The sequence below is a fragment of the Hirundo rustica genome, chromosome 16 (assembly GCF_015227805.2).
Source record: "Hirundo rustica isolate bHirRus1 chromosome 16, bHirRus1.pri.v3, whole genome shotgun sequence".
Lineage (NCBI taxonomy): Eukaryota > Metazoa > Chordata > Aves > Passeriformes > Hirundinidae > Hirundo > Hirundo rustica.
Window position 1 is genome coordinate 12,850,675 of NC_053465.1, and position 24,127 is coordinate 12,874,801.

Here is a 24,127-nt window from a genome sequence, read left to right on the forward strand (position 1 = left end):
GTTTCCTTTCAGAGAGACCAGCCTGCACGCACGCAGTGAATCCAAAGCTTTTCTTGGGGCTTCTCATGTTACTCGCAGCCTAAAACAATCAAGAGTATCCTGCTGTTGCCAGGCTGTGGGCAAATAAGAGGAGCTGCTCCTGCGGAGCCTGAGCTGTGGGAATATTGTGCAGGATGTAACAGATGATGCTGGAGCATGGATGTGGAAAAGTCTGCTGCCTGCAATCTGGAGTGCCGTGAGCTCCAAGTGAGATGCTCCCTGTTAGAGAAAGGTGAAATCCTGCGAGTATTGTAATGACTTCTTGTTCTTAAATAAAACGAGAGTAGCTTTTGTCTGAAAACCTATCTGAAAGCAGCTCTGGCTGCAGGAGCAGTGCCAGGGCTGTCTCACCTGGCCAGGAGGTGTCCTTGGAGCCCCCCTAGCCCTGGGAGCAGCTGATTCCTCAGCCCTGGCTCGCCTGGGAAGGGCTATAAGGGCAGCCTGAGTCATCCTTTTGGCTCTTGTATAACACCCAAACAATGCTGTTTGTCCTGCTGCTGAGGGCTCTTGGATTGCCCAGCACACAGAGGTGCGGGACTGGATGGACCCTCTTCAGGGGCACCTCTGAGCTGCAGCTTCTGGAGCAGCTGCGTCCTGCGGTTCTCACCCTGGCACCTCACAATCTGAATATTTTATTATGTTTTTTAAAGCAGACCTTGAGGATGTGTTGCAAATGTGAAGAGCAAGTGGTGCTGGCGATCTGAGACAAGACTTGGCCTTGCCTTTGCAGGGAAGGTCCCCAGTTGCTTTCTGGGCTTTTCCTTCCCCTCTGCTGCTGGAGCTGCCCAGCAGGATGTGCCCAGCAGGATGCTGAGCTCCGTTCCAGGAGCAGCCCTGCATCTGCAGCAGAGTATTTCCTTTACTGAACATCCACAGACTTTGCCAGTGATGTTGTACAACTGCCTGGTTTTTGTTTGGGTGGGTTTTTTTGGTTTGTTTGTTTGTTTTTTGGTTTTGTTTTTTTTGTGTGTGTGTTTTTTTGTGTGTGTGTGTGTGTTTTTCTTTGTTTCTTTGTTTGTTTGTTTTTCAATTTCTTCCAAAAGATCTGATTTTAAAATAGAAAACACAATGCCAGGTTGCTAGGGTTTATTTCTACCAAGAGTAAGGTAAATAGATGGGCACCCCTGGGCTGTGAGTGTGTGAATTCAGTGACTCCCGGGTGGTATCTGCAGCATCACCTCCGTGTGGGGATGGTACCAAACAACAGGAGCTGAGCAGTGCCAGGGCTTTATCTGATGCTTTTGCAAGCAGCTTACATTTCAACAAATACAGCCGCGCTGGGAATGAATGTGAACTCATTTTCAGGTTGCTACTGCAGGCAGAATAAGAATGGCCAGGTTAAATGTGGGAGCAGGAGTAATAACTGAGGCAGTGCAGCTCAGTCTCCTTCTGGGTCAGGACTCCCGGTGGCTCCTGCTGTGTCCCACCTTCCCTGGAAGGAAGAACATCTTCCCCTGGGGCTCTGCCTGCTGGCACTTAAACGGGAGGCGATTTCCACAAGAGAAGGTGCGGAGGAAAAGGTGGCAATGGACACTCGGAGGAAAAGGTGGCAATGGACACTCGCTATGGAATTGTTCATTTTAATGTGTGAATTCCTGAGTTCAGGATAGGCTGGCAAAGGTCACAGGGTGGACAGAGGTTGCAGGTGTCAACCCCTAGCAAAGCTCTTGATGTCTTTATTAGTCTAAATCTTGTGCTGCCCTTCTGTCTTTAGCAAACTTTCTTTTGGAAGACTGTCTTGGGAGCATTTGTGAGGGAAGAGGTTCCTTTGGAAGGATGTGGGGAGCGCTGGCTCTGCCAGTTCTGCACAGGTGTAGTGGTTTCACACTTACTAAATTCTGGTATTAGTACCCACTTTTTTTTTTTTTTGTGGGAGAGAGAATAGGAGAAAAATGAGAAGGGGTAGCTGTTGCTGTGGCTGGTGTGTCACTGGCACCTGTGTCCGTGCCCTCAGTGCTCATGGCTGCGTTCCACCTGGCCTTCAGTGTCATCCTGCACTTGCCAGGACTTCAGGGTGACTCTTCTGGCCCGGGATGTGGCCCATGTGTAGAAGACTGCAGGTGGCTGGTGCTCCAACATAATTGTTTTTATTTGAATCTAGAACAATGTCAGTGGTTGCTGTGGGGCAGAGCTGATGGTGCTGCCTGGCCTGAGCTGTGTTCCTGCTGAGGGGGAGCACTGGAGGGGTTTGGTGCTTCAGCAGCTCCTGGTTCCTGTCCCTGGAGCTGTGTCTGCTGTAGAGCAGGTATTTCTGTTGGTGCTGCAGCAGTCTGCAATGCTTGGAGCTCTTACAGCTCCCGAAGCTCCTTCTGAAGCTGGTAAAAGCTGTAAGCACTGCAGAAATCCTCTAGAGTTCTTCTAGTAATTTAAACTTTATTATTATTTATAATTTTTAACTTCTTCTCCAAAGCGTGCAGCGCTTATGTTCACACATTTCAACAGGCCAGTAAAACCTTGCCTCTCTCTGTGATGGCTCTGAGAGAATCCCAGGATGGTTTGGGTTGGAAGGGACCTTAAGGCCCCTCCAGTGCCACCCCCTGCCATGTCAGGGACACCTTCCACTGTCCCAGGCTGCTCCAAGCCCCATCCAAGCTGGCCTGGGACACTTCCAGGGATCCAGAGGCAGCCCCAGCTGCTCTGGGCACCCTGTGCCAGGGCCTCACCACCCTCAAAGGGAAGAATTCCCTCCCAATATCCCATCCATCCCCACCCTCTGGCAGTGGGAAGCCATTCCCCGTGTCCTGTTGCTCCATCCCTTGTCCGAAGTCAAGGAACTGGCTCTGAAATTTCAGTTTAGGATGCAAAATCCTGGGTGGAGCTCACGCCCTGCAGCCAATGTCCATCCTGTACCTCTGGTGGCACCTGGGCACCCTCAGGGCACGGGTGAGGGTGAGGAGAAACACCCCTTGGGAAGTTCCCCTGGCAGGAACCCTGTGCAGGTAATGCTGTGGAGCATCTCCAGCACTGGGGGAGTGGCTGCTGCCACTGCTGCACATCAGAGGTGGGATTTGTGTGTTTTCCTGTTAACGAGGAGCCGAGTGTTTCCCTGCAGCTGGGCTCCCCAGCCATTTGACTGCGGCATAAACAGCATTTCCAGGGAGGCCACGGTAATCAGGCCGAGTTTGCTGATACCTCCTGTGAGCACAGCCACACCTCGTGGCACGAGAGAGGCAGGGAGGGCTTAAATGATGTAATTAAAGTTGTTGGGAGAAAGAAATTAAATTTGGTCTCTCGCCCTGCTTGTATTAGGAGAGAGTGAGCGTAGCCTTTCTGAACTGAGCCATTCCTTACCTTCTGTTTGCCTTGGAAAAAAGCAATTTCTCTGTCAGCTTTTAGCCTGGCTCCTGAGCCCCAATTGCTTGTTTATCTTCAGCAGCTCCCCAAATCGCTTTGAAGATGGGCTTAAACATTGATCATCTCTTACAGTCCATTGTCTTTGTTCTGCCAGCAGACATTAGGAAAGATACTTTAAATTACCTTTTCCCCCCAAATTACCGGGCTATGGATATGAGCTGGGAGAATTAAAGCTCTTGCAGCCACAGTATAAATCAGCTGCTCCCACGTTTTTGCCCAGTTCTCCTGGATTCATCTTCTAGCCCAGTCTGCAAAAGCAGCAGGGATTCCAGGAAAGATAAAAGCCAAAGTGCAACTTAATTTTGAGGCAGAATCTACCAGTGTTCGGTTTGGGGAGCAGGATCCTGTTTAAAAATGTCTTTTTCCTCCCCTTATTGCAGCAGTGGGATCTTTCCTCTTGCTGCTCCCTAGGGAAGGGCTGGGGGGCTCCGTGGGGTGATGCTGTTCAAACAGTGGGATGCAGAGGTGAGGTGATGCCTGACTCTGGCACCTGCTGGTGGGGCAGTTTGGAGAAGAAACTTTAGATCTCTCCCTTTGCCATTTGAGCACTGAGATATGGAGGAAAAAAGCACTCGCTAACAGCAGAACATTTATTCTGTGTCAAACAGGCAGCAGACAGCAGAGGTGGTTAATTCAGCATGGAAAAGCCCAGAGCTACAGCTGAACAGGCAGGAAGGTTTAATCAATCATTTGGAGCAGGTTTCTGATGCTCCTTTATGCAGACACAGTTTTCTGTGGTGTTGTTGTTAACACTTTATTGGTAGCAGGTCACACCAGCCTCTCTCCCGAGCAGAGCAGGTAATTTAGATGCACAATCACCTTATTCCTGATGCATGTCCCAAAATACTGCTGAGAGGAGGTCCTGGAGGGTTGGGCTGAGGGGTTTGGCTCAGTGAAGGGGGATGCAGCAGCCTGAGCTGTGTGTGGGTTCGTGATCCAGGCTGCATTCATTGCTTTTATTATCATTTAGCATATCATAGAGTCACACACTGGTTTGTGTTGGAAGGGGCCTTAAGGCTCATCTCATTCCAGTCTCCTGCAGTTCAGTTTGCAGGTTCCATATCCCCATCCCCTTCCGTGTGCTGATGCTCTCTGCCTTTTCAACGCTTCGTTTGCAAGAAGAGGAAAAACAGTGTGACCTCAGAGTTAATAGATTTTAGCCTTATATGTAGCATAAACATCTATATTTTATAGTTTGTTGTGAGGCATTGGTGCAGGGGATTCTGGCTCAGCGAGTCAGAGGCTTTTTTACCCACTCAGTGATGTGAGTAATTTATGGCTTGTCCCAAGTCTGCGCTGCTGGGTTGCTGAGCTACAGCATGTTGGGGAGTAAATATTGCATGCTTACACAAAGCCTTTTCTCTCCAAGTCCCCAAAAAGAGGATGAACCACTTTAACAGGGTGCTCAGGCTGGGTAGGTGCCATATCCCGGGGCAAAATGCAAAAAGCAGCCCAGCAATCTTACAAATACAGTGAATTTTAAATTCTTTCCCGGCTTGGAACAAGAGGGGAGCATTCCTGAGCATCTCCACAACCTGCAGTAATGTGACAGTGATGTGAGAGAAAAAGCTTTGTGCAGTGATGGCAAACTTTAGATCCACTGAGTTTTTGTTAAAAGAAAGTGGTTTTGGAAGTAGATGCCCTCAGCCCATGCTGGAATTGTTTTCCCTGTTAGTACCAAAGAGGCTGATGCTGCTGAGGTGCAGGGAGCCAGGACTTGTGCTGCCAGTGGTTGCTTTATAATTTTTCCAGGTTAAATCAGGCTGTAAGCTTAGATTTTACTTATTTTTTTCTTACCCTGAAGCTTGTCAACTTGTTATTCTGCTCTTGAGTCTCACAGTCCTGAGCAAGAGGAATCTCCAGCAAGTAGACCAGCTGATAAAATTGATGCAAACAAATTAAATCATTTTATTAGAAATATGAAATACTCTGGAAGGGACCCACAAGGACAGAGTCCAACTCCTGGACACTCCAGCTATCCTGCCCTGTGCCTGAGAGCATTGTCCAAATATCCCTTGAGCTCTGGCAGGCTTGGTGCTGTGATCACCTTCTTGAATTCTTGTTCATCCCTCGAATTTTGCTTGCTCAAAGCTTTCTAGTGAGAGTAAAGGCAACCAGGAGGTCTGGATAAGGCTTCCCACCCTCTAGAACTGCTTTTTGTTCCCACCCTGAAAGAAAGGAGAAAATTAACTAAATCTGAGGGATCTGTGGGATTTGGTGTCCAGTGCTGACATTTGCCCTTGCAGCAGGGCGCTGTCTGAAGCTCTGGGCTTGGTGAGGAGCAGCGTGGCTCTGGCGTTGATGCTCTAAATATATAACAGGTAGGAGGGACTGTGACTTGGCCTGACCTTGGGCAGCAGCAGAGCTGGGAATGAGGCCAGGTCTGAGCTCCCAGTTCCTGCTCTGTGACGTTTCTGTGCTGCTCTGGCCTCGTGCAGACCCTGCAGATCCCGAGGTGCGGCGTGCCCGAGCCCGGGCGCTGCTGCTCCGGCCATGCCCACCCCATTCCTGGGGCTTTGCCCTGTCACAGCTGATTTTCTCGGAGGGATTGGACTCTGGGGAATGCCTGGCATGTGGGATTTCACTGGGTGCAGCGGCATAGCAGCTATTTCTGCCAGGCTTAGCATTGAGGAGCTGGCCCCGCTCTGGGTGCCCTCCTTGGCAAATCTGCCCGCAGCACCTGTGTCCTATTGCTGCACCGACTGATTTTCCTGCCTTTTTTGTCTCGGGGTTCAACTCTGTGAGGTAACAGACACCTGAAATTACAGCATCACTGAGGTTGGAAAAGACCTCTAAGACCATCGAGTGTAACTGTTTACCCAGCCCTGTGCTTGCTGCTGACCCACGTCCCCAGGTGCCACATCCACGTGGTTTTTGAACCCTTCCAGTGACTGTGCCACTTCCCTGGGCAGCGTGCCCCAATGCCTGACTGCTCTTTCAGTCAAGAGATTTGCCCTAATATCCAATCTCAACATCCCCTGGCACAGCTTCAGGCTGTTTCATCCTGTTGCTTGTTCCCTGAGAGAAGAGCCTGACCCCAACCTGTCCTAATGGACTTGGGCTTTGTCAGGTCACCTGGGTGCTGCAGGAGTGTGCAGCTTATTTCAGGTGAAGAGGTTCTGCAGCAGTGCTGGCAGTGCTGTGGTTGTCCCCTGATTCAGCAGCCCCAGGGCTCTGTCCCTGTGCTGGTGCCATTAATCATCCTGTGAGGATTCCTGGGGGATGGATGTCCATCCTTCACACTGCTGCCCAAGGGAACAAAAGCTGTGTCCCAGTCTTGAAAATCCTAGAATCCTGCAATGGTTTGTGTTGGAGGGACTTTAATGATCATCCCATTCCACCCCCTGCCACGGGCAGGGACACCTTCCACGAGCCCAGCTTGCTCCAATCCCTGGCCAGCCCAGCCTGGCCTTGGACACTTTCAGGGATGGGCAATCCTGGGAAGTGTATTTAAACAAAACAACCCCAAAAAAGATGGACGTGCTGCTCCCAAGTTCCCATCTGAATCCTGGTGCAGCGCTCCTGTGCACAGCTGCCTTTTGTTCCTGCACGTTCCCGGGCAAAGCAGGTGGTGTTTAATTTTTTTCTGCATTAAAAAAAAAAAAAAAAAAAAATCTGTGGCGTGCTGTGCGAGGCTACTCACATCTGTGCACTCTATGTAGGTCAGATGTGTAGTTGCTTCTTTACGAAGACTAAACTTGACAGCGTTTCCTCGCTGCAGCCGGCGAGGGAGGATCACAAAATTCACATGCTGCCTCCACGAGAAATGTCCTTAGGGAAGACCCCACGGAGGCTGTGTGTGCAGGTGAAGTTTGTTGCCTTCCTGGTGTGCTCCGGGTTTGTGACAATGAGCTTTATTGATGAAAGATTTGTCAGAGCCGTGTATCCAGGCTTGATTCAGTGTCGTAGCAGATTAGCCTTGCAGCTGGAAATGCTAAATGCTTCCCTGCCCTGCTTCCAGCAGCTGCCTCTTGCTCTGCTCCCACTAAAAGCCTTTTCCCTAATCTCTGCAGCCCTGTTTCTGTTGCTGTGTTTCTTCACATGCAAATGCCTCTCCCTCCCCTTTCCTCCCCCCCAGCCAATCCTGTTCTGGGATTCCTTGACCTCTTCTGACTCTGGCAGTGGTGGAGAAGAAAATAAGTTGGAAGCAGGCAACCTGTCATGCCCAGGAGCAAGTTAGGGACCTGATCTAACACCTTTTAGAGCAGTTGAGAGTGTGTTTGGTCTTGTGGGAGATGCTCCACCTGGATGAAAGTAACAGGGATCAAGGACACTGTTCCTGCTGATCTGCCACTCATCAGGCTCCTCTGATCTCCTCAGTCCGATCCCACCCCATGAAACAGGAGACCCAAACCACTCTGGCTGGTTTGTACATGTTGGGAGTTTCTTCTATCCTCGGTCCTGAAGTTCTGTGGGTGATGCAGAAACTTACTTTCTCACAGAAGGAGCTTTTTTGGAGGGAGAGCTTGAAAATGGGTCCCTAAACATCCATTAAAAACAGATAAACAGAGGACCTAAGGTTCATTTAAACCTGAAGAGGGAACTGGCTTTGCTGCCCACGTTGCTTTTCCTTAGCTGAGATGACCTTGGAAGCGACCACAGTTGGTGCAGTGGCAGGGGACACCATCAGAGCAGATGGATATCTGGATGTCCTTATGCAACCCAGTGCAGGGTGGAAGATATTTCCAGTATTAAAATTGTTCTGCCTGCTCCAAGAGCCTTACTAGGAAACATTTGAACTGAAAGAAGGGTTCCACCTGCCACCTCCTCCTCTGAAAACATCTGCAACAAAGGAAGGATTGTCTACAAGCGCTATCAGCTTTCCAGGAGACTCCAAATGGGATGGGAAGTTGTGTCCTGAAGCAGCTGGATGAGCAGCCAGGAGCTCGGGACAGTGGCAGTGAGCAGTTCCTGTGACTGGAGCAGTAAATGGTGGTAGGTGGTTGTGATTGATCCATGGATTTGGGGGCATTGCTCTTGGGTTGGAGTAGGCTTCCAGTGTGAGGAAATGGACTCTGGAATTCGTGGAGTTGCACAAAGTTTCATGGAAATGTGCAGCGTTGGAACCCTTGAAGGGAAATGGGAATAATTGAAAATCGCTTGTCCTACTCTACAAGAATTCCAGCTGCAGTCCTGATTCTCGGTGTGTAAATGAGTGTGAGGACATCCCAGTGCAGCTCTCTCTGCTGCTGAGAGCACCTTGCTAATTGCTCTGCTGCTGTGTTCAGCCACAGATCCAGGGATGAGATGTTTCCCATGGCTGCTCCTTCCCTTCTTCCTAAATAAGATGAAGAGTGCCTTGTTAGGGAAGCTCCAGAGTGCAACCAATCTCTTAAACTCCTGCTGATCAACTGAAACTAAGAGGGAACTAATGAAATCCCTATTGCCACAACACATTTGTTCTGACCTTTAAAAGGAAAATGTGCTGGTGAGTCAGGAGTCCCACCAGGAAAACTGGGCTTGTTTTGGGCAGAAGATGGAGTGGGGACCGTGGGGGTTTAAAGTGGAGGCAGAGAGCAGAGCAGGGGGTGAATTTGCTGTGCTCTGAGGTCTGGTGAGCTCACAGTTGAGGTCCCCTCAGCTTTTGGGGGCTTCTCAGCTGTTCTGGTTGTAAAGCAAACAGAGGTACTCAAGTATTTTGCAGTTTTCTCCTGACTTGATTTTAAAAGCAGGTATAATCTCCTTGTTTTTAGAGATGAAGAAAGGGAGGGAGGAAGGATCCTGTGCCATTCTCTGTGTTCACAGCAGAAGTGAAATGACTTCTTTTGGCCAAAACAATGATCCTCAAGCATTTTCATGGCAGAAAGTCCTTCTGAGAAAGGTTTGGGGGAAGTTTGTGTCTCAAGGGGAGTGAACCTGGCTGAGAGTCCCAGCAGCTCATCAGGGCCTTTGTTAATTGGTTGTAAATGCAGGTGTAAGAAGATGGCTAAGGCTGAGTTTAGTGCTTTGAGGAGGTTTTCCTCCTGAAAGTTCAGAGGAAAAGAGGATTTTGCATTCACCAGGACCCCCATCCATGGCAAAGTGGCCTTCAGCTGTTGGGGCTGGCCTTCTCCTGGCAAAGACCTTGAAGGTCTCTGTTGCCAAGTTCAGCAAAGCTCAGGTGTTTGGAGGGCACAGCCACTCTGGGGTTCTCTCTCCTTGGCTCTGGTGAGTGTCTCCTGGGCCTTTCTCGGGTTCCAGAGGAGCACGTGCAGCCAGTTCCATCCTGGTACCAGTGCTGTGGTGGTGGTGGACACAAGCTGTGCTTGCCCTTAGGGTGGTGGGCACCATCCTGCCCTGAGGATGCCAAGAACCAGAGGCTGGCCCTGCACAGGGACTGGGCACAGCTGCTCCCATGGTGCCGGGGAAATGATGTTTGTGTGACAGCTGGAGGCAGCAGCTCTGCGTTCTTGGCATTTTGGGATGGATTTGCTTCCAGAACCAGGCTGCTTTGCCCAGCAGCCTGCTTGTTCTCTCCCTCCTTAGAACTGGAATGAAATCAGTCCTCTGCCTGAGCTGTTGGAATGGTTTTTGTGACAACTCAGGAGGAGCAACAAGGGCCACAGAGGTCGTGGGATTGTCAGAAGTCTGCCAAACTCTGTCCCTGACCCTGCCACCACCCTGTGTGCCCCCAGTCCTTTTCTAAGAGGAATTTATTAACCTTCTGCAGTAATTTTCTGTCTGGCTGCTCCTTGTCCAAGGCAGGGGGGGATTGAGGTGGAGCTGCCCCTGGGGCTGCCTTTGGGCTGGATTCCACACCTGTCTGCCTAGAGAGCTTTTCTCTAGGGAGCCTCTCCACATGGAGCCTTGTCCATCCCTGTGGCTGATTCCGTAGCAAACCACCCTGGTCTGAGTCCAGAAGGCGCTTCAGGGTCTCCAGCACTCCACTGAGGTTTTCTCCATTAACCTGTAGTGTTAAAAAGGAGTAGGAGTCTCTGGTGCTCATTTGGGAAGTGCTGCCTTGTCCCTCTGCTGCCACTCCAGGCTGCCACCAAGGCTGTGCTTTGATTTGCCTCCATGCACACATGGATTATTTTGATCTTAAATCACCTGGGAATGCCACAGGAGCTGGGAATCCTGCATCCCCTGCTCACTCCAGTTTATTAAAATCCCCCATCCATAAACAATAACTCTTCAAAGCTGTGTTCTGCAGAAGCTGCAGCGCTGGGCCATGTATAAAACATGACCCTGCCAAAACCAGCCCGCTCCTCTGGGGGCAGCTCAGATCTGGCCATCCTTGAAATAATGCTCAAAACAAGTTGTCTTCTGCTTGTTCAGCAGAGCCTGAGACTCCTTTAAATAAAAATGTGACACTGGATTTTGTCAATAGGATCTGATTTGTCCCTTGGAATGGGAATTATTTCCTGACTGATGTCAGCAGTGCCTCTGGGACGGTGGGATTTAGCTGCAGATCAGCATGAGTTACTTGGTTTAAAGGAAGGCAGAAAACATGCCAGCCCAAGCAATTTGACCAAACTTTGTTTTCCTGTGTTGCAGGGACAGTGGGGAGCTCCAGCAGCTCCGGGCTGGAGCTGTCAGTCAGTGCTGGTGGCCATGTGTGGCACCTTCTCCCCCTTGGAAAGGGGGTCAGGAGATGGGAGAAGTCACTTTTTGTGCCCTTTTTGGGGAAGGAATGTGCTGATTTCATGGTGACTGAGTGGTGGGAGCTGGGGAGGGCTCAGCAGTCAGGTTGAGTGACAAGCCCTATTCAAAAAAGACTGGACGTGGCAGTGCCATGGTTGACTTGAGGAGGAGGTGTTGGGTCTTAGGTTGGACCTGATGATCTCAAAGGTTTGCTCCAGCCTGATTCATTCTGTGATCCTGTGAGCTCTACACATCTGGACTGTCCCATCACTGCTGCACATTTCCCTTGGGTGGAATTGCAGCTATTTCAAAGTGATAATCTGGCACAACCAGCTAAAATGTTGAACCAAACCCCATTCCTATTTGTGGTATTCACTGAGTAAAATCTCTTTCAATAAACTTTTGCTGTCCATATATACATCTTCCATTCTTGGTGGTTTTTTTTTACTCTTTTCTGTCCCAAGATAAATATCCCCAAATGAGTGGTCTCATGATTTCAAATTCTGTATTATTTTTTTGAGTGTTGCACTTTTCTTGCCTCTCTGCCTTTTGCTGCCTGGCCTCCTCTGGGGGATGTTGTTTTCAAGATTTATTCTGCAAGATTTATTCTTACAGCTTTTTCAGCAGGATGGCCAGCAGCAGGCATAGGGGAAAAAAAGCCTCCAAGACCTCAGGATTTTCATGTTTCTTGACCTCGGGAGCCCCAGTAATAAGCACTGCCAAACCTTGGAAGGTGGTGGGAGCGGGTGACCTTGTAGTGCATGTTTGGAGAGACTTGTGCTGCAATTTCAAGTTCCTGATGCTCTCTTTAAAATGCCCCTTTAAAATGTGTGACACCTCTGCATCTGATGAAGGTATAGGAGTTTTCTCTTATTATTTTTTAAATTATATTCTGATTTAGGCCCCGAAAGCATTGAGGTTCCTTAAGGCTCCCCTGTAGTAGGTGGTTTTAATTCCCATGTGCTCATTCACCATTGCAGCAATGAACTTGGAAAGGCGGCACAGGGAAGTGATTATGGTAGATATTTAAAAAAACCCTAACTAGATTTGAGGAGCCTTGGGGTGTTGCAGAGGATACATCCTCAGCCTTGGTCTCTGTAGGACCAGTGTGTGTCTGTGCTTCCATGTGAAGTCTTTTCACACTTTCTGGGCACTCTCGTTTCCCTGCTTCCAGTTTAATTCTGCTGTGTGCTGTCTGTGAGAGAATCCCAGGATGATTTGGGCTGGAAGGGACCCTAAAACCCACCCAGTCCCACTGCCTACCATGGGCAAGGACACCTTCCACTATCCCAGATTGCTCCAAGCCTCATCCCAGCCTGGCCTTGGGCACTGCCAGGGATCCAGGGGCAGCCACAGCTTCTCTGGGCACCCTGTGCCAGGGCCTCCCCACCCTCCCAGGGAACAATTCCTTCCCAGTATCCCATCCATCCCTGCCCTCTGGCAGTGGGGAGCTGTTCCCTGTGTCCTGTACCTCTATCCCTTGTCCAAAGTCCCAGCTGAGCTCTCTTGGAGCCCCTTTAGGGCACTGGAAGGGGCTCTCAGGTACTGGTTTTTGAAGATGTCCTGAGTTATCACCTCTATCTCTCTGTCAGTCCAGTCTGTCTTCAACTTGCCAAGTTCTTGATCTTTATGGTGGCATCTCTTGGGAGATGCCAGAGGTGTTCCACAGAACAAGGTATTTCCTTGTATCAGGAAGATTTTATTCACTGTGCAGCTTTTCCATGCCAGAACACTTCTGCAGCTGATGAGCTGAGCTTGGCTTGCTGATATTCTGGTCTGAGCTGGGAGTAATTCTGGTTTCACTGCAGCTGTTTTGCTACACAGTAATAGAAGAATGGAGCTCTGTGATAAATGGGGCTTTGACAAGGCAGGAGTGTTGGCAGACAGCACACCTGGAGCACGCGGCTCAGAAGAAACCTTCTTGTCCTCAAGAAGTAACCTTAGATTTTATTGTTCCTGAAAAAAAAAATTCAGGTTTCTCCTTTTCTTTGTGTTGTGCGGACTTTTCCAAAGGATTCCCTGCAGGGGTTTAGGCTGTGCATTTCAGGGAATGGGACACAGACCTTGGGGTGCTCCCTGTGCCCTCAGCCTGGGGGGTTTGTCACCGCAGTGGGTTGTAGGAGGCTCACCCCAGCTCTGTGGTGGCACAGGGACCTCAGAGCAGGGATGTGCCCAGGCTGTGGGTCAGCTTTTGCCAGGGGATTGTGCAGGATCAGTTCTGCTGCTCCAGGAGCTCTGTCTGTCACTCTGGTGCTCTGTGATCTCTGCTCTGCTGAGCTCATCCCGCCGGTGTTGGACCAGCACAGCCAAAGCCTTTTATTTCCAGGATTATCTAATTCCTTGTTTTGTATGCCCTGCAAGTGTGTGTGAGTCCCTCTGCTCCAAAGCTATTGAAGAGAGTCTCTCCCTAGTTTACTAGTTCTTGGATGGGATTCCAGCTGTTCATGGGAAATCTGGTGCCAAGCCAGGGCAGACAGGCGCAGGAGTTCTGCATTCCCTCTTGGAAGCCTCATCCCCAGCATTCCTGGGAAAGGCAGCACTGACCAAGCCAGTTGGGTTTGACATAATCTGTGTTTTTCAGGAGCTTCCTCTTCCCCTGGGCATCTTGGATGTTTTCCATAGTGAGGAGGGCCCACCCTCAGTGCCAGCAGCTTTCTGACAAGCACAGTCTCTGGAATGTGAAATCCAAGAATTAAATCCCGCCACACTCAGATGCTTCTGCTGCCCATGCAGGGCAGCTCTGCTCACAGCCCTGTCCCTTCTGCTCCTGCTCATGTGTAATGCTGAAAATCCAGGGCTATTTTTGCATCTTCAATTAATTAAGGAAGGATGGTTGATTATTTTCTAAATACCATCTTCAGGAAGAAGAGACTTTAGTGAAACTTCATTTCCCTGGCTGCCTTTGTCCTGTGGTTGATAATTATTTTTAAACAGCCCGTCATGTTGTGATCAGGGTTGTTGTAGAGTTTTTTTGCAGTTGTCAAAATGTCAATTCTAATGAAAATCTCCACAGACACGCCATACCTAAGTGATTTAAGCCTTTAGGCTAAACAGGCTGCTGGTAAAATGCTGCTCATTTTCAGATGAGTCAGAAAGGTTTGTGTATGTCTTCTTTTTTTTAATATATTTTTGTTTGGTTGGAATGTCTTCATCAAAATTGATTGTTGAAAGTTTTTTTTTTTTCCCTTTTTAAAGGCTAAGCAGCTGCCTGTCAGCTCACCCCAGAGCTGCTTGGAATTCAGCATCTTACACAGCAGTCGCATTTGGGAAAAGGGAAGTTCCTGTGTAATAACAATAATTGAAAATTAATAGTAGATTAAATTAATACATAATTAGAAAACACTAATGCTCCCTGTGAACAAAGTCTGATTCCTACAGGAGCCTTGTGAACTGAAGAGGGAAAGTGTATGAGGCTTTCCCTGGGCCCTGTCTATTCCAGCCTGCAGATCATTAAAGCAATTATAATTTCACAGAAGTTTGATCTGGAATTGATTTCTTTGTGATAATTCAATTTGGAGCCTTGCTTCCTCCGGGGAAGCAAAGGACAGAAGATGAAGTGTGTAATTCCTGAGCCGTGTCCTCAGGCCTGGGGAGGCTGGAACCCCCCAGGGAGGGACCAGGACCAGGATGGAGCCTGGGACTTATTAGGGCTTAATTAGAAGATCATCAATAGCAGCTTCCTTTGGGTGCAGCAGGGATGGATGGGGGGTTTGGGTCCCTGCATCCTTTAGCTGTGCCAGGGAGGGTCAGGCTGGATATCAGGGAAAGGTTCTTCCCCAGAGGGTGCTGGCAGTGCCCAGGCTCCCCAGGGAATGGGCACGGCCCCGAGGCTGCCAGAGCTCCAGGAGCCTTTGGACAGCGCTGCCAGGGATGCCCAGGGTGGGGTTGTTGGGGTGTCTGTGCAGGGACAGGAGCTGGGCTGGGGGATCCTGGGGGTCCCTCCCAACTCAGGACATTCCCTGATTCTCTGATCCTTGTGGGAGTGTATCCGTAGAATCTCTGTCCATCTGTTTCACAGCCTGTGGTGAAAAATTCTTAAGGGTGTTCTACCACATGAGCCCAGCTTGGTGTTTCCAGCCTGTCAGCTGGTTTGGATTCATCCTGATCACCACAGAGCCTCCAGAACCTTGGTTGTAGCTGGTATAAGCAGGGCCTTTGGTCCTCATGATCCTGGAATGGTTTGGGTTGGAAGGACCTCAAAGCCCATCCAGTGCCACCCCTGCCATGGCAGGGACACCTTCCACTGTCCCAGGCTGCTCCAAGGCTGGCCTTGGGCACTGCCGGGGATCCAGGGGCAGCCACAGCTGCTCTGGGCACCCTGTGCCAGGGCCTCCCAGGGAAGAATTCCCTCCCAGTGTCCCACCCAACCCTGCCCTGGGCCAGCCATCCTCTGGCCATGGAGGAGCTGTGGGGATGCAGGAACGGGCTGTGCTGCTGTTTCACTGGGGCACAGCAGGACATTTGCTGCTGCCAAGGCTCTGAAGGGCTTGTGAAGGCTCTTTTTCAGTAGCCAGCCCTGGGGTTGTGATAAAACAGAGAGAGATGAGGAGGAGGAAGAGAGGAAAGAAAACAAAACACAGGACAACACAATACGCAGCGGCAAAGCAAATTCCAGGGCAGAAGGGAAAAATTGGGACTTCATGAAAAATAATGATAAAGTTTGCTAAGCAGCTGCTGGGCTCCATCCCTCCCCTCCCAATCAGGCTGCATTAGGGGCTTGTGTGCAGCGCCACAGTCTGCTGAAACTAATAGAGGCAGAAGGAGCTATTCCTTGGTGAATTTGCTTTCTTCTTGGCCCAACACAACATTTAACTTCTATTTTTGTAGCTTTGTGTACAAACTCCCTCCATTTCCCTCATCTCTGAGGCTGTGTGTTTGGGAGTCCTGGAGGAGCTGCTACTCGAGCTGGGGTTTTGTTCCCACTTCTGTTTGTGTGAGTTGTGACTTCAGCTGCTCCTCTGTTCCAGGGCCTCAAAAAAAAACACCAATAAATGGAACCTGTTCAGAAAGGAAAGAAATTGAGAGACTTCTATCTTTAATTGCAATCATTAGGTTTGGTTATGATAATAAGGGGATGTTAGGGAAAGATGAATTTAAAAAAATCCATTATTTCAATCAAACGTAGGCAGGAAGGGTTCATGGCTGATTCCATAACACTTCTAAGTAGCGAGTGCTTATTCAATGAGTGCATTTATTTTGATCTATCTTATCCCTGTATTTAGTGAGGGAGGCAAAAAGCCATCTTAGGCCTGCAGTTGTACCTCGGACTGGTTTGGGTTGGAGGGAGCTTGGGGCTGATCCCATCCCACCCCTGCCATGGGCAGGGACACCTCCCAGTATCCCAGGCTGCTCCAAGCCCTGTCCAGCCCGGGCTGGGACGCTGCCAGAGCTCTCCGCGGTGCTGGGCTCACAGTGGTTTTTCATGGCCTGGCTGCTGCTGCTGTGGGGAGCTGGGGTCTCCTCGCTGCAGGAAAACGAGGGGGGACACAAGATGTTTCCAGTGTTAGGGTGATGTGGGAAGCCCGAAGAGGGGATCCCAAGCCCTGGGGTTAGGGGTTGTCACTGCTCCCAGGGGATGAGTGGCAGGACAAGAGGAGATGCCCTCAAACTGTACCAGGGAGGATTTAGATTGGATAGGAGGGAAAATTTCTTTCCCGCACGGATTGTCAAGCATTGGAACAGCTGCCCAGGGCAGTGGTGGAGTCACCATCCTTGGAGGGATTTAGAATCCATGCAGATGTGGCACTTGGGGACGTGGTTTAGTGTGGCCATGGCAGTGCTGGGGAGTGGAACCTGGTGACCTGGGAGGTCTTTTCCACCCTCAATCACTCAGTGGTCCTTTGGGTGTGGCACCTCCTCGTTATGATCCCAGTCATGATCAGTGGAGACTGGCTGGAGCTGCAATGAGGAATTTGGGGCTGAATGGCCTCTGATGTAGAGGGGAACCTTTTAAGTCACCTCTCCTGGATTCCTTTGAAGGCATCTCCCACAGAGCAGTGCCCTGAGCTGCTGCTGGTGCCAGGTGTGATGAGCAACCCTCCACTGCTGCCTGTGGAGAGCTTCTGGAGCTGGGGATTTGTCTGTAAGAAATTCTAAATGCTTCAGTATGTGACATCTTGACAAGAACATCTGACAGACTCCAAGTAGTGCTCACGGAATAAAAACAAATTTGGAGAATTTGGTGTTTTCCACTTCACTGAGGGGGTTTGCAGTGCCATTCACATAGCTGGGGATGTCAATAAAATGACACATAAAGTGGGGTTATTTTGCTGCTTATTTTGTTGCTTTCAAATACTGGTTAAAAAAAAAAAAAAACCAAAACTTTTTTTTTCTTTTTTTTTTGCTTTCACATTTCTCATTAGAAAAGAACCCCTCAAACTGTACATTTTCTTTCAGGAAAAGGGAAAGTTTTGTTGAGGATTCTTTCATTTTTGTAAAACCCCAGGTGCTGAGGTTACTGCTCACAAGGTTGCTGTGGCTTGGGCTTCCTCTGATCTGCATTTTTCATTCTTACAGTGCAAAGGGACAGAGCAGGATTATTTCTTTCACAGAATCCCTGACTGGTTTGAGTTGGAAGGGACTTAAAGCTCATTCTGTTCCACCCCCTGCCATGGGCAGGGACACTTTCCACTACCCCAGGTTGCTCCAAGCCCCATCCAGCCTGGCCTTTCTTTCTGCAGTCTAAATGTGTCCAGAAAAGCAATTTTGGTCAAGTGCAGGTCCACTGCTGGAGTTAATGTGGTACCTGGGCAGTGGTGGCTCTGTGGCTGCCACTGCTTGGGCACAAAGTTATTAAACATTTCGTTTAATAAGTTACTAATAACACCAAGCTATTGAACTTTGTGTCCTGAGCAGGTTCCGTGTGGGGCAGGGGTGTCTGGATGTTTTTTTCCTCAACAAGCAGTGGACACACAGAGGCTGTTCCTGGATAGAGCAGCTCCTCAGTGCTGGGCTGCAGACACCAGGCTGCTCTCTCCTCCTGGGCTCTCTCCTGTTATCACTCCCAGAAAGGGTGAAAATGCAGCTCAAAGGGTCATTCCTGCTCTGACAGCTCATTTTTCACCTGGCAGCAAGATTCATCTGTGTGATAACAAGCTTTAATATACTAGAAAAAATGTGACTTAAAGCAGCTGGGTCAAATTGAGCTAATTGGCTGTGACCTCACTAATTCAAGACCCCAATTAATTCGGTGTGTTTTGAAGGCTGGGCTTTGCTGCTCTCCAGGGCACTGCCCAGCTCTGGGCTGTGTAAAAGCAGCTGGATGCTGGGCAAGGACTTTGGGACCAAAATGAGCGATGGCTTTGTGGTTATCTGCCTGCCTGTGATTGAGGAGTGACTCCATCAAACCTGCTCTTTCACGAAAGGCAAAGAGTTGGTGACTATCTGAAATGAGTATTTTGGGAGGCTGTTTGCTCAGAGGTTGGGATCCTGGCACTCTCAGCAGACATTAACTTGGACTGGAGCAGCTTGGCAGTGGGATGAGCACAAGGCTGCCCCAAACTGTCTTGAGCTATTCCAGATGTTTCACCCTAGGAACTGTGAAAAGTGACATTGTTGCTTAGAGGGTCTAATTCTGGAGTGGGATTCACATCTGCAAGGACCAGTTCCTTGTAGGTGGAATCCCCAGACTCGTGGAATTTCACGCTTGGAGGCACCACAGCTGCAATATCCCAGGAACTGCCGCTGAATCTCACCTGAGCCACGTGCACACAGTACTTTCCAGTACTTCCTTCTAAGCCCTGTTGGGCACATGGCTCCAAAGCCTTCCCTCCAATGCTGCACCCAGCACATGGAGTCAGCTGCTTGGAATTTGTCCTTTGCTGCTGGAGCCACAGGCTTTGTTTCTAGCCCCCTTTGTGTGCAGGGGTGGAGCTGCATGAGTGGGTTGGATTGAAACAAGATATTGTGCTGCTGGAGGCAAGGTTTGAATTGGATTCCTTCACCATTTGGTAAGATGAGAGGTCAGTTTGTTTTGGGAGAGATCCCCAGGTGGATTCCCCATCCCAGAATCCTGGGGAGGGAAGGGTGATGCTCCTGGCTGTATGTTCCTGGATCCCACTCTTGCCTTGCTCTGATAAGGCCCAGTGTGGTTACATTTAGGGGATTTGAAGTGCTGAGCTGTTCTTAAAACTGTTAAAAGATGAAGAAGATTGGGAGACTCTAGGTTTAGGAGAATTGGGAGATTGCTGTTTTAGGAGCTGGATCCTGGCTGGCTGGGTGTGAGGCAGCTGAGCTTATGGAATTTGGGTACAGGCAGCAGCTCCAAGACATCGCAGGGATGCTCTGCTCTCTGAGCTGGGAGAGGAGGAAGGAGCCTGTGGATTTGGGAGCTGGGGTCTCAGCCTGTGCTCTGATAATCACAGAATTATGGAACATCCTGAGCTGGGAGGGACCCACAGGATCCCCCAGCCCGGCTCCTGTCCCTGCACAGACACCCCAAAATCCCACCCTGGGCATCCCTGGCAGCGCTGTCCAAAGGCTCCTGGAGCTCTGGCAGCCTCGGGGCCGTGCCCATTCCCTGGGGAGCCTGGGCACTGCCAGCACCCTCTGGGGAAGAACCTTTCCTGATCTCCAGCCTGACCCTCCCTGGCCCAGCTCTAGCCATTCCCTCAAGTCCTGTCAGTGTCACAGAGCAGAAATCAGTGCCTGTCCCTCTGCTGCCCTTTGGGAGGATGCTGAAGAAGGATAAAGGGAAAGTCTCTCTCAGTTGCCCTATGCCCACAGAGCTGTCCTCTTGGACCAGTCTGGATCAGTGGGACTAAACCTTTCAGCACCGCCCTGTGTCCATGGGAGGGGGCTTCTTTAGAGGCTGCTTAGAGCAGCAGTGGCCCTGTGAGATACTGCACATGATGCCTCTCTGCTCTGCCCCTGCACACTCCACTCCCTCCTTTCCTCCTGCCTGGCTCCTCTGCACCCCAGATCTTCTGTTTCTGTCCTTGCTTCTCAGTGGGCACCTCCATCTGCAGCCTGGGAGGTGGCATTGCCCATCCCAGGATCTCTGGCTTGCTGGGTACCACTCCCTCCGTGGTTCAGCAATGCCTTGGGACCTGGGAGTGATCAGCCTGAGCCCTACTGGAACATTTTCCCGGTGTGCCAGGAGCCCTGCAGGCTCCTGGTGTTAGGAAATTGCTCATCTGCACAGCTTGATCTCTGGTCTGGTGGAGAAATGCCCGTTGGAGCCTGCTGAGCTGGAGTGAGAAGGGTGCAGATGCACCGGGCACTGCTGCAGCCTCAGCATCACTGATGAGACAGCCCAGCGTCACTGGGAGTTTGAGCTATGCTGGAAAAAAAAAAACAGGAATCCTTTGCTCCGCTGCAGATTTTAAGGAGACATTACAGCCACAGTCTGGGTGAGGAGGAAGGGGAATATTGGATGATCTGTAGGGCTCAGGGCAAATTGAGCAGCATTTTTCCTATGAGAGAGGTGAGGTAGAAAGCATCATTCCTACAAATGGGAAAAAGTAGGGGAAATTTCCTGGTATTGGGAGGCTGGGTGGTCTCTGTGAACCTCTCTGGGTACAGCAGCTGGAGATGTGAAGCCTCTGTCTGCTCTTTCCTGCTCCTGTGAGCTCTGGACTGCAGGACTGTCTCTGGCTGCTTTTCCAGGCACAGCAGTGCCACCAATTCATTGTCTCTGCTCTCTGACCTGGTTAATTTATGGAGCAGCCCAGCGTGGAGGAAGGGCTGCTGCATTTTGATTTTTGTCCAGTTTTGAACTGGCGCCGTAGTTTATAAGGACTAAGAGCTTATTTTGTAGAATGAGAGAGAAAAATCTTCCAGGTCCATGTGCAAGGGTGGGTACTGGTGCCAAACAGCTCCAAAGCACATTTGGAATCCTATGACCTGAATGTAACATGGAATCCAAATGGGAAAAGGGGGGAAGCAATTTAATGGATTTTAGTCTTTTTATTGTCCTGGTGCTTGCTCTTTAAACTTAATGAAATATGCACTGCCATGAAAGCACTGTAGGGTTTGGATTTCATTTTGTTTGGGGTTTGTAAGAGTAGGGAATGACTGAATGTCCATGATTGTTATTCCTCCTTGCCCATACATCCCAGGAAGGAAGCCAGGCTTGAACTGCAGGGTTGGGTTTCTGTAGAAGGGACTTTGTGCCCAGTGAACAGATGGGTTGGGAAACTTGGCTGGGCATAAAATGTCTCATGGAAACTTGTTCTTGTGGAAAGATGATGATGGCTTCTTGCGAGAGGAGAGGCCACAGAGACAGCAGAAGGGCCTGGTGGGCGAGGGATGCTGTCCTGGTGGCACCTCCTCTTGGGTTCTGGGGAAGTTGTTGTGTGGGATGTGACATTCTCAGTGCAGATGTGCCTCTGCAGGTGGAGCCAGGACAGCTGGAAAAGTGGCTTGGGCTCCCTGGAAGTGTGAGATGTAGAGTGTTGTAGAGTCTGTCGTCTGACCCAGATAGCTGCTGTGTTCCCAGAGAGAGGTCTTGCTGGAGACAGCCTTTCCAGGGGTCTCGGGCAGCCTCGGCAAGGCACAGCCAGGGGCTGCAAGTGGTTTCAGCTCTCAGCAATGATTTCAGCTCTGCCCTGTGAGGTTCTCCCAGGCCAGCTCGAGGGACAGAGAGATGAAAGCACCGTGTAGCAGTTCCACAGGATAGCTTCAATTGTCCTGCAAAGGGTGGCCAGGGATGACAACTCCCTCCTGAGCAGGGTAGACTCTGGGGTATTTATGGGGGAAAGCCGGGGTGGTACCGAAAGGGAAGAACCAGTGGGTTTGGGAAGGTGCATCAAAGGATTATGGGTGCCTTGTTCTGACCTGAGAGAGAGAGAGCTGCCTCAACTAGGTCCTCTCTCCTGGGAGGGAGAGATGAGCTTATCACCTTCCATTCAAGGGACATCCCTCCAGGGCAAGGGCCTGGGACGCTCATCCACCTCCACTATTCCCCCTTCTGTATTTAGTAAAAAGGCATCCCTAACAGCTCTTTTAAAGCAACATAAAAGGCATGAGAACATAAGTAACACAATAAGGATCACAACAAAAATCCACAGAATACCTTTAACCAAAGATGAAACCCATCATGTCAATCCCCATCATGAAAAGTTCATTGACCCACTCTGGGTTGTTTTTCACTTCTCTGTCCTTTACTTGTTCCTTCAGTTTCTGGATGTTTGCATGGGTGGATTTTGAGTGTGAAGAAAGGTTGAAGCAGCACATCCCCTCAAAGTCCTGGCAGCCGTGTCCGTGGGTGAGCGGTAGGAAATCTGTGGCCGTGTGATTTTGTAAAGATGCGTATTTTGTAGTCTCCTCATCCCTTAAAAGATCACTCAGGGCAGCAGATGTCACCTTGGCCTGCTTGCTAAGCCAACACCCCAGGTGATTTAGCTCATCAAGGGCTTTAGCTGCGGCCACCCAAGGTAGAAACAATGAGACCACGACTCTCTTTCCTTTATTCCAGTTAGGAACTTGGCTATCACAATTTGTATCAAATTCAGTGTATGATCTCTTTTGGCACACCAATTCCCCCTTTTATTTCCAATTCTGAAGCAGAGTGATGTTTAGGGTGAGGGTTAATCCAGGCTGCAGGGACCTCCCTGGGGATGTGAGGGGATCCCAGCCCACACTTGGTCACCACAGATAAGAAACATTCCCCGGGGTAACACTTTGGGGTGGAGTGAGGGCACAGAGAGTACTGGACTGGTGTAATTACACTAGTTTACATTATTATAGACTTTGTTAATTGGTGATAATTTTCTGGATGTCTTTGAGGTTCATCCACCTCCACAAGGTGCAATAATGGAGGTAAGACTGTACTTTGTAAGCCATGATTAACGTGGTTTAAGTGTTAACATTGAAATGTGGAACAGCCAGACTTTGAGTGGAGCTCAAGTCTCTTCCTGACTTGTGCCTCATTTGCAATCCAATGAATTCCAAGGGTGTTACATTCCCCAGATATTTTTGAGAAGCCAGGCCCAACAGCAGGGGTGGATCAGAGAATCAGAGACAGGTTTGGGTTGGATGGAACCTTAAAACTCATCCAGGTCCAGTCCCTGCCGTGGCAGGGACACCTTCCACTGTCCCAGGCTGCTCCAAGCCCCAACGTCCAACCTGGCCTTGGGCACTGCCAGGGATCCAGGGGCAGCCACAGCTGCTCTGGGCACCCTGTGCCAGGCCTTGCCCACCCTCACAGGGAGCAATTCCTGCCCAATCTCCCATCCAGCCCTGCCCTCTGGCAGTGGGAGCCATTCCCTGTGTCCTGTCCCTCCAGCCCTTGTCCCCAGTCCCTCTGCAGCTCTCCTGGAGCCCCTTTAGGCCCTGGCAGGGGCTCTGAGCTCTCCCTGGAGCCTTCTCCTCTCCAGGTGAGCACCCCCAGCTCTCTCAGCCTTTCCTCAGAGCAGAGGGGCTCCAGCCCCCACAGAATCTCCAGGGCCTCCTCTGCACTCCCTCCAACAGCTCCAGCTCCTTCCCATGCTCAGAGCTGGGGCAGGGCCATTGGAGAAGTCTCCTCTCCGCACACACAAGGGAGAATCCCAAGTTGATACTCTGCTTCAACAAGACCTTTACATTTCCTAACAGTGCAGATCTGCTTCACTGCAAGAACCAGAAATACTCTTCCCAGCTGTTCTCCTCTTCCCTTAAGCCAGTGGGAATGGGAAATCAATTAAGGACAAACTGGGCTCAATCAGTGCGAGGAGGATGCTCTTTTGAAATCAGGGAGTTCTTGTATCTGCTGCACTGGCACCTTGGCACTGAGCTGCTCATGGATGGTGGGCTGGGGACGGGTCAGGGGTCAGGGTGTGCTGAGCCCTTTGTGGAGGTGTCTGGGCAGGTGAGGGCAGTGCTGCTGCCCTTGGAGGACAGGCACAGTCCTTTGGAGGAGGTGTGGACAGGTGTTCACAGGTGTTCCCTCCTGGGACAGCACTGCCCAGGAGAATGGCCGGCTGTAGTCTGAGGGGAACACGTGTTCTACCTGCACTGTCAGGGGTAATTCCAGAGGGGATTTCAGCTGGCAGTGTCCTTTACCAGAGGCACACATGGCTGCAGCCCTGCAAGGCGCCTTTGCCCTGTAATTACCTTGAAGGCAGTTATCTTTCTCCTGCAATTACCACCATGTTACACCCCCTCCCATGTCCCTGTGACTCTTCCCTCCCACCACAGACACAGATTTAGCACGCCCTTCATTCCCAGAAGACAAAGCAGTGATGGACAGTCA

General features: G+C 50.2%; 1 protein-coding gene across 4 annotated transcripts in view; it reads left to right on the forward strand.

The window, feature by feature from the left end:
- Window positions 1-24,127, forward strand: part of RALY (RALY heterogeneous nuclear ribonucleoprotein) — a 118,251-nt gene that overhangs the window by 3,729 nt on the left and 90,395 nt on the right. The window lies entirely within an intron of this gene.